The sequence below is a fragment of the Mirounga angustirostris genome, unplaced genomic scaffold, assembly GCF_029215605.1.
Source record: "Mirounga angustirostris isolate CCGP_5_RB_7025 unplaced genomic scaffold, mMirAng1.0.hap1 SCAF_4, whole genome shotgun sequence".
In the NCBI taxonomy this organism is placed as follows: domain Eukaryota; kingdom Metazoa; phylum Chordata; class Mammalia; order Carnivora; family Phocidae; genus Mirounga; species Mirounga angustirostris.
Window position 1 is genome coordinate 5,371,023 of NW_026991712.1, and position 9,929 is coordinate 5,380,951.

The following is a 9,929-nucleotide window of genomic DNA, read 5'->3' on the forward strand; positions in this document are numbered from 1 at the left end:
AAATTAAATGATTTATAAAAAGAAAAATATATGTATATACAGCAGTCCTTCAGATATCTGTGTATCACTCTTATGTCTCCCTGTGCCTTCTCTTCACCAAGTTAAATATCCCCAGGTCCATCACCTGGAACTGTTTCTAGATCATTCAGCATGCTGGTTGATCTCCTCTGGACATGGTCCAGATGGCCAATGGCCCTCTTCAAGTTTAGCAACTAGAGCTGAACAATTCCTTAAGCAAAAATTTATGCATCCCCCTGTCTCTGCTGGCTGCCCTGTGTGGTAGAGTGATAGACAAGCCGTACTCACTGCCCTTACATGTAAGAGTAAAGTTTTGGTGACTTTGAATGTGAGGTTTCATGAGATTTCACTTCAGCCTCTGAGAAAGAAAACTGATTGCTTTTCTCTCCTTCAACTACTTCCTTCCATGATCAAAAAGTAGAAATTCTGGGGCACCTGGGTGCCTCAGTCGGTTAAGTGTCTGCCTTAGGCTCAGGTCATGATCTCAGGGTCCTGGGATCCAGTCTTTCATCAGGCTCCACGCTCAGCAGGGAGTCTACTCTTCCCTCTCCTTTTGCCCCTCCCCCCCACTCGTGCTTTCTCTCTCTCTCTCTCAAATAAATAAAAATAAAAATAAATCTTAAAAAAGATGTAGAAATTCTGTCTGCCATCATAATGAAGTACTTGGATACCCAATTAGTCCAAACCCAGTGATGGTTTTCAAGATTAAGAAAAAATATTTTAAAGTTGCTTTTCCATATGGCTCTCATTCATGGTAATCCTCTCTTCTGAATAAATTTGCATTTTCTCAGATTGTAGGAGCTGCAGGTGGACCCGGACTCTCTGGCTTTAAAAGAAGCAATGTTGGCCTTATTCCTTAAATCATCAAGCAGAGAAGTAGGGTGGGTCTATAAAAAGGAGGCTTGAAAAATGGGATTCTAGACTTTACACTCATTAAACCAGCTAAAGGGTGATCTAGTGTGGCTCAGGGGATGGGAGGGCTTATTGAGGGTGGGTCCAAAACCTTAGTGAGTTAATCAGTGGATTGTGCAGTGGATCAGTTTACCTTCTGTATGCAAAATCCTGGGCCCTGGGTTGGGTGAACGGCTGGTAGGGAGGGATGATACCCTTACATGGGACCCTGGACCAAACAGAGCAGGTGACCTCAGTTTCCACCCTGGGAAACTGAGGTGATGGTGGAAAAGTGAATAAGTCTAAAGAGGTAGAAAGACTATTTTGAGTGATAGGAAAGGATTTTTGAGACTATGGAGTCTCAGGTTTCTAATATTCATCCAGTTAGGACTGTCAAATAAAATACAGGACACCCCAAAAAATTTGAATTTGAGATGAACATATATTTGATGAATATATTTGAATAAGTATTTCCCAAATATTGAATGGGAAATACTTAAAACAAACAAACAAAAAATCATTGGTTACATGAAATTCAAGTTTAACTGGTGGTATATATATTTTATTCACCACACCTGGCAACCCTAATTTCAGGGGAAGTACACAATGTAGTAGACATCGTGGCTCTGAGCTCTCATGAATGCGTAAGTGTCAAATAACTGCCTTTTCTATAAAATTGAGAGTTAAAGTGATGTAATCAGATGGACATAAATGAAGATAACATACCTTAAGGCATGTTAACATTTAAAGATTTGACCACTTTACAGGTAATCTAGAAAAGAGACGGGTAGACAGACAGACATGAGCATGGTTTTCTGTGTTTGTCTGAATTCTCAAAAGCAATTCCTAAACAAGGAATTGAGACAAGCGATTTATTTGGAAGGTGACCCTGGAAACATCGGTAGGAGAGAAGTGAGAGCAGGTAGAGGAGAAAGCCGATGCAGGTGCTAATGAGCAAGAGCTCTGTGTGGGCTGCAGTCAGTCCTGTTGGAACCTGTGGGAAGCAGCATCAAAGATGCCTCAAACCCAGAGTCCATCCATAAATGAGTGGATAAGGAAGATGTGGTTTTTGTGCCCGCGCACATGCACACACACCCCCATATACACACACAGGAATATTACTCGGTCATAAAAAAGAAGGAAATCTTATAATTTGCAACAACATAGATGGATCTAGGGGGTATAATGTACACAAATACTATATGATTTCACTCATATGTGGAATTTAAGAACCAAAACAAACAAAAACAGGCAAACAGACAAAAAAATCAGACTCTTGACTACAGAGAACAAACTGGTGGTTGCCAGAGGGGAGGTGGGTGGAATGGGAACTGGGGACTGCCAGTTCGCTGGTACCCAGTGAGAGAAAGCCCCATGTGGAAGGTGATAGGTACTTCCATTAGGACGCCTTCAGAGGTCCGGGATGATAGTTGCTGAAGAGACGTAGGTTGAGCATTCACAGAAGCTGCCACAATATGTCTATCAATCAATATACAGAAATAGAGATCAAACCTATGCTAAATTTTATGCTATATTTAGATACATATTCAGACCATACCTGAGCAGATTCCAGTTGTTTGTAATATTGGTTCATCTTCGTACAATTTAGTCTGACCTCACTGATCCTGCGGGAAACCCCGCACTTGTAAGTCTCTGTATGTCCCCTGTGGGCTCATGTGCTCCATATTGTCCCCACAGGTAGTCCCGGGACCAGCAGCCACCATGCACGGCCTTGCCCTACAGCATCTCTGCCCCCAAAGCCAACTCATTCCTTCTCCAGTCCCCGCATTTCTGTCTGACTGTTGTGTGTCTCATCGAACACCCAGGAGTCCGGCTTCAATCCCTTTGTTGTTAGTGGGTCTTACCCTGATAACTTTACTGTAGGCAAGTCACAGTCGGGGGAAAGTGGCTGATATGAGATTTTGGAAAAGACCAAAGAGGGGACTATTTTTAAATTCCAATAAGAAGTCCAAAAGGTAGATTAGGGATCCATCAAGAAATTGATATAATTTAAAGCTCTTGGGTTCATTTCTGCCACCACACATTTTGTGAGTTTAGTAACTGCATCCCTATCAGTCAGCTCTCAGAGAAAGTCCGTAATAGACTATTAATGAGAGGGGCTGAGTCATACCCCAAAGGTTTCACCCCATGAAACCCCACAGCGTCTGTGGAGAATTACCTTTCACAGATGCATGTGGGGCTCCAGGGGCTCACAACCTCTATCATTAGAGCTACCAAGATGGTTTTATAGAGGTGATCTTTTTAATTGGAAAGGGAAACATTTACTACCTGTAAGAAACAGCTAATAGTACCATGCCAAGTAAAATGGATTCCTTCTTTTCAACCTCTCTGCCTTTGATTCCTTGGCCGCTACCAATGGGGAGGGATTTGGTGCTGTTTTCTGGGTGGGAAGGGTCTGGTCCATGCACAGTAACTGCTGGTGAAGCAACATGCTCACAGAGCAGAGCCCGAAGAGGGAGAATACTCTACTTCTGAGCCGTGCCCGTGACCGGGATGTGCTTGCCACCACCTAGGCTGTGCGGGTGTTAAGTCAGGGAATGCCCGCTAGGTCTAGGTGCTGAGAGCCTTGTGAGGCTCTTTGTGTTGCTACTGTGTCTGGTTTTTCTAACCTGAAGAAGGCCTCTCTAGGGACACGGTCCAATTCTTATCCTCTGTATCTTCTAGTTGAGGGTTAGCGGCTCCGGCCAATAGAAGTGCAGGACACCTCCAAAATCGGAAGTTCAGATTAACAAGAATACACACACATTTACAGAATAATATAACACCCACACAATACACATGTATGTATATATACATATCACACATATGTACAAACCCACATCGTGTTTTTGTTTGCTCGTGTTTTAGTGTAAGTATGCTCCATGAAACACTGGGGACACTGAAAAAGAAAATTGTTGTTTACCTGGAATTCAGATTTTCCTGGTGGTTTATATTTCATCTCACAACCATGTTCTCTCCCCTGCTTGCCTGGGCTGGGATCGCCTGCTCGGCCCAGCGCCCTCACCACAGTCTTGGCCTGAATGCCGCTCCAGGTGGAGACAGAACACTCCTTCATGGCTATGTTAAGTGGGCACTGCTGAGGACATCTACGGAGGTCAGGCCCTGGTCGTACCACTGTGTTGACCTCCTTCCAGAACATTCCGAAACATTAGAAGACCCTGAGGAACAGACTCGTCCACCAGGCCGCACTAATCCCTTATCATGCCCTCGCTCATGCTCGGAGTGGACAGAGGCTTCAGCTCCCTTCCAGTCTGGCCCTTCACAAACTTGAAGGGACATTCCAAGGTCTGAGTACATTTTCCCGAATCTCTTACCAGCACAAATATCTCTCCCAGCATAGTGTTAATTCTATTACGCTTTACTCAGTTTCCAGGTCCTCCTTAATATGCCACTCCCATACCTCTTCTGCTGAGGATGCTTGCTGAGCTCCACGTATGCGCTCTTTCATTAGCTTCCCTTGTCTCCTGTCCTTTTATTACTCCTATTTGTTCTGAATTTAAGGGGGAGTCTTAATTATCATCATAGTGCTCAGAGTCATTGCCCTTGCCAGAAAGAATAAAAAAAAATCACTTGTCCACTGCCCCTTTAGATGTCAAGACTTTTTACTGTGGGATATTATCTCAAATTATTACCAGAAATCTTTGCATGTAGGGGACTTTGCATTTGCAGAGTTACATAATTGACAGTCAGTAAATTATCCAGATCAGAGTTGGGAACATAAGAATGGTAGGATTCTCCTCATTACTATGTGTTCTGTAGAACAAAATGTAAAGTGTAAATAGAATTTTTCTTTTTTCTGTCATCCAGGTGTTTGGATACCTGTATGACTTGTCCTTCACACCCTTTCTAAATTTATGTATTTTATTTATTTATTTATTTAATTTAAAAAATATGGAACACTTCACGAATTTATGTCATCCTTTTTTTTTAAAAAGATTTTATTTATTTATTCGACAGACAGAGTGAGAGAGTACAAGCAGGGAGGAGTAGTAGAGGGAGAGAGAGAAGCAGGCCTCCTGCTGAGCAGGGAGCCAGATGTGAGGCTCGATCTTAGGACCCTGAGATCATGGCAGACGCTTAACCATCTGAGCCACCGAGGCACCCTTATGTGTCATCCTTACACAGGAGCTATGCTAATCTTCTCTGTATCATTTCAATTTTAGTATCTGTGCTGCCAAAGCGAGCACTCACACCCTTTTTTAAATTTAAAAATTTTTTAAATTTTTATTTATTTATTTGTTATTTGTTTGCTTGTTTGTTTATTTAAGTAGGTTCCATGCCCAGTATGGAGCCCAAAGCAGGGCTTGAACTCACCACCCTGAGATCAAGACCTGAGCTGAGATCAAGGGTCAGACACTTAACTGTCTGAGCCACCCAAGTGCCCCCACCCCCCCCTTTTTTTTAAATGAATGATTGGAAATAACCAAATGATTCCCTGACAATTTTACTTCACACCATGAATTCATATGGTATTGATTAAGTGTAGCTCAGAAATTGTAGCAAAATTTGAGGTGCAATACAGGGATCCATATGCCTGAGATTAAGATTATTCTTCAAAGATGGATAGTTTGGTCACCAAGTTGTTTACCTACATCCCAGGCACAGAGCTCAACTACATTTCCCAGCATCCTTTGCAGTTAGGCAAGGACATGTGATGGGTCATCTGATATGAGTGGTCAGAGGAATGTGGGCAGTGGGGACATTTCCAGGTCCACCCCATAATGCCCTCCTATGTTGACCTCTGCTGTCTTTACCATCCACAGCTGCATGGATAGGACTCTGGGAATCGAGGTTGGAGCAAGCACAAGATAAAAAGACTGAGTCTCTGCTAAAGGGGTTTCCTAGGACAATCTCTTGACCTGGAATACTCACATTGAACTACATTATGAGCATGAAATAAACTTTTATTGAATAAAGGCTTTAATTTTTTTAAGAGCAGCTAGCTCTCAAAACTAATGGGAGACATTTATTCACTCATCCAGTAAGCCAGTAAGTAGTTCTTGAGATATATGCTGAGTACCCCCATATGGCAGAGACTCTGTAAGTCATATACTTTGGTAAGTGAAACACACATACTTATTGCCATGATGGAGCTTGCAATTTACTAAGGAGAAGGGACAGCAAGGAAAAAGTCAGGAAGCATGTACCTTGTGATACATGCTATGAAGGAAACAAGTGGGAGAGATTGTTCCTCTGCTAAATACCTGCTTATATACGGTGGTTGTGGATGAATTCTTGGAGGAAGTGATGTATAGGCTGAGACAGGATGGATGAGAAGGGTTAGCCATACAGAGAGTCAGCAAGGAGGATATCAGGAGTCTGGAACAACAACATGAATCGATTTGGTAAAGACATCAGTGGGGAAGGAAGCTCCTATTCCTGACTCATAGTGAGAAAGCCAGAGAACAGGTGATTGGAAAAGTTGGCAATACATGGGTATGGGGGCATATGGGTCCCACACAAGGATCTGAAATTTACGTGCAAACAGGTTTGTTTATACCCTAAAGGAATTTTTTTTATTCTTATGTTAATCCCCATACCTTACATCATTAGTTTTAGATGTAGTGTTCCATGATTCATTGTTCGTGCATAACACCCAGTGCTCCATGCAGAATGTGCCCTCCTCAAAACCCATTACCAGGCTAACCCATCCTCCCACCCCACTCCCCTCTAGAACCCTCAGTTTGTTTTTCAGAGTCCGTCGTCTCTCATGGTTCGTCTACCCTCCGATTTCCCCTGCTTCATTCTTCCCCTCCTGCTACCTTCTTCTTCTTCTTTTTTTTCCTTAACATATATTGCATTATTTGTTTCAGAGGTACAGATCTGAGATTCAACAGTCTTGCACAATTCACAGCACTTACCAGAGCACATACCCTCCCCAGTGTCTATCACCCAGTCACCCCATCCCTCCCACCCCACCCCCCACTCCAGTAACCCTCAGTTTGTTTCCTGTGATTAAGAATTCCTCATATCAGTGAGGTCATATGATACATGTCTTTCTATTTTTGACTTATTTCGCTCAACATAATACCCTCCAGTTCCATCCACGTCATTGCAAATGGCAAGATCTCATTCCTTTTGATGGCTGCATAATATTCCATTGTATATATATACCACCTCTTCTTTATCCATTCATCTGTCGATGGACATCTTGGCTCTTTCCACAGTTTGGCTATTGTGGACATTGCTGCTATAAACATTGGTGTGCACATACCCTTTCAGATCCCTACTTTTGTATCTTTGGGGTAAATACCCAGTAGTGCAATTGCTGGATCATATGGTAGCTCTATTTTCAACTTTTTGAGGAACCTCCATACAGTTTTCCAGAGTGGCTGCACCAGCTTGCATTCCTACCAACAGTGTAGGAGGGTTCCCCTTTCTCCGCATCCCTGCCAACATCTGTCGTTTCCTGACTTGTTAATTTTAGCCATTCTGACTGGTGTGAGGTGGTATCTCATTGAGGTTTTGATATGGATTTCCCTGATGCCAAGCGATATTGAGCACTTTTTCATGTGTCTGTTGGCCATTTGGATGTCTTCTTTGGAAAAACGTCTGTTCATGTCTTCTGCCCATTTCTTGATTGGATTCTTTGTTCTTTGGGTGTTGAGTTTGATGAGTTCTTTATAGATTTTGGATACTAGCCCTTTATCTGATATGTCATTTGCAATTATCTTCTCCCATTCTGTCAGTTGTCTTTTGGTTTTGTTGACTGTTTCCTTTGCTTTGCAAAAGCTTTTTATCTTGATGAAGTCCCAATAGTTCATTTTTGCCCTTGCTTCCCTTGCCTTTGGCGATGTTTCTAGGAAGAAGTTGCTGCGGCTGAGGTTGAAGAGGTTGCTGCCTGTGTTCTCCTTTAGGATTTGGATGGACTCCTGTCTCACATTGAGGTCTTTCAACCATTTGGAGTCTATTTTTGTGTATGGTGTAAGGAAATGGTCCAGTTTCATTCTTCTGCATGTGGCTGTCCAATTTTCCCAACACCATTTGTTGAAGAGACTGTCTTTGTTCCATTGGACATTCTTTCCTGCTTTGTCAAAGAGAGTTGACTATAGAGTTGAGGGTCCATTTCTGGGCTCTCTATTCTGTTCCATTGATCTATGTGTCTGTTTTTGTGCCAGTACCATGCTGTCTTGATGATGACAGCTTTGTAATAGAGCTTGAAGTCCGGAATTGTGATGCCGCCAGCTTTGCCCTTCTTTTTCAACATTCCTCTGGCTATTCGGGGTATTTTCTGGTTCCATACAAATTTTAGGATGATTTGTTCCATTTCTTTGAAAAAAGTGGATGGTATTTTGATGGGGATTGTATTGAATGTGTAGATTGCTCTAGGTAGCATTGACATCTTCACATTATTTGTTCTTCCAATCCATGAGCATAGAATGTTTTTCCATTTCTTTGTGTCTTCCTCAATTTCTTTCATGAGTATTTTATAGTTTTCTGAGTACAGATCCTTTGTCTCTTTAGTTAGATTTATTCCTAGGTATCTTTTGGTTTTGGGTGCAATTGTAAATGGGATCGACTCCTTAATTTCTCTTTCTTCTGTCTTGTTGTTGGTGTATACGAATGCCACTGACTTCTGTGCATTGATTTTATATCCTGTCACTTCACTGAATTCCTGTATGAGTTCTAGCAGTTTTGGGGTGGAGTGTTTGGGGTTTTCCACATAAAGTATCATGTCATCTGCAAAGAGTGAGAGTTTGACTTCTCTTTGGTGATTCAGATGCCTTTGATTTCTTTTTGTTGTCTGATTGCTGTGGCTAGGACTTCCAATACTATGTTGAATAGCAGTGGTGATAGTGGACATCCCTGCCGCGTTCCTGACCTTAGGGGGAAAGCTCTCAGTTTTTCCCCATTGAGAGTGATATTCGCTGTAGGTTTTTCATAGATGGCTTTTTTTTTTTTTTAAGATTTTATTTATTTATTTGAGACAGAGAGAATGAGAGAGACAGAGAGCACATGAGAGGGGGGAGGGTCAGAGGGAGAAGTAGGCTCCCTGCCAAGCAGGGAGCCCGATGCAGGACTCGATCCAGAGACTCCAGGATCATGACCTGAGCCGAAGGCAGTCGCTTAACCAACTGAGCCACCCAGGTGCCCCATAGATGGCTTTTGTGATATTGAGGTATGTACCCTCTATGCCTATACTCTGAAGAGTTTTGATCAAGAAAGGATACTGTACTTTGTCAAATGCTTTTTCTGCATCTATTGAGAGGATCATATGATTCTTGTTCTTTCTTTTGTTAATGTATTGTATCACGTTGATTGATTTGCGGATGTTGAACCAACCTTGCAGCCCAGGGATAAATCCCACTTGGTCATGGTGAATATCCTTTTAATGTACTGTTGGATCCTATTGGCTAATATTTTGGTGAGAATTTTTGCATCCATGTTCATCAGGGATACTGGTCTGTAATTCTGCTTTTTGATGGGGTCTTTGTCTGGTTTTGGGATCAAGGTAATGCTGGCCTCATAAAATGAGTTTGGAAGTTTTCCTTCCATTTCTATTTTTTGGAACAGTTTCAGAAGAATAGGTATTAATTCCTCTTTAAATGTTTGGTAGAATTCCCCTGGGAAGCCATCTGGCCCTGGGCTTTTGTTTGTTGGGAGATTTTTGATGACTGCTTCAATTTCCTTAGTGGTTATAGGTCTGTTCAGGTTTTCTATTTCTTCCTGGTTCAGTTTTGGTAGTTGATACATCTCTAGGAATGCATCCATTTCTTCCAGGTTATCTAATTTGCTGGCATAGAGTTGCTCATAATATGTTCTTATAATTGTATTTCTTTGGTGTTGGTTGTGATCTCTCCTCTTTCATTCATGATTTTCTTGATTTGGGTCATTTCTCTTTTCTTTTTGATCAGTCTGGCCAGGGGTTTATCAATCTTGTTAATTCTTTCAAAGAACCAGCTCCTAGGTTTGTTGATCTGTTCTACTGTTCTTTTGGTTTCTATTTCATTGATTTCTGCTCTGATCTTTATTATTTCTCTTCTTCTGCTGGGTTTAGG

The 9,929-nt window shown here is 42.0% G+C and overlaps 1 non-coding gene across 1 annotated transcript; it reads right to left on the reverse strand.

The window, feature by feature from the left end:
* Positions 1-5,009: 5,009 nt before the first annotated feature.
* LOC123860647 (U6 spliceosomal RNA) lies at positions 5,010-5,117 on the reverse strand. Its single transcript, XR_006794771.1, has one exon. It is a non-coding gene; the product is annotated as a U6 spliceosomal RNA (small nuclear RNA).
* Positions 5,118-9,929: the final 4,812 nt, after the last annotated feature.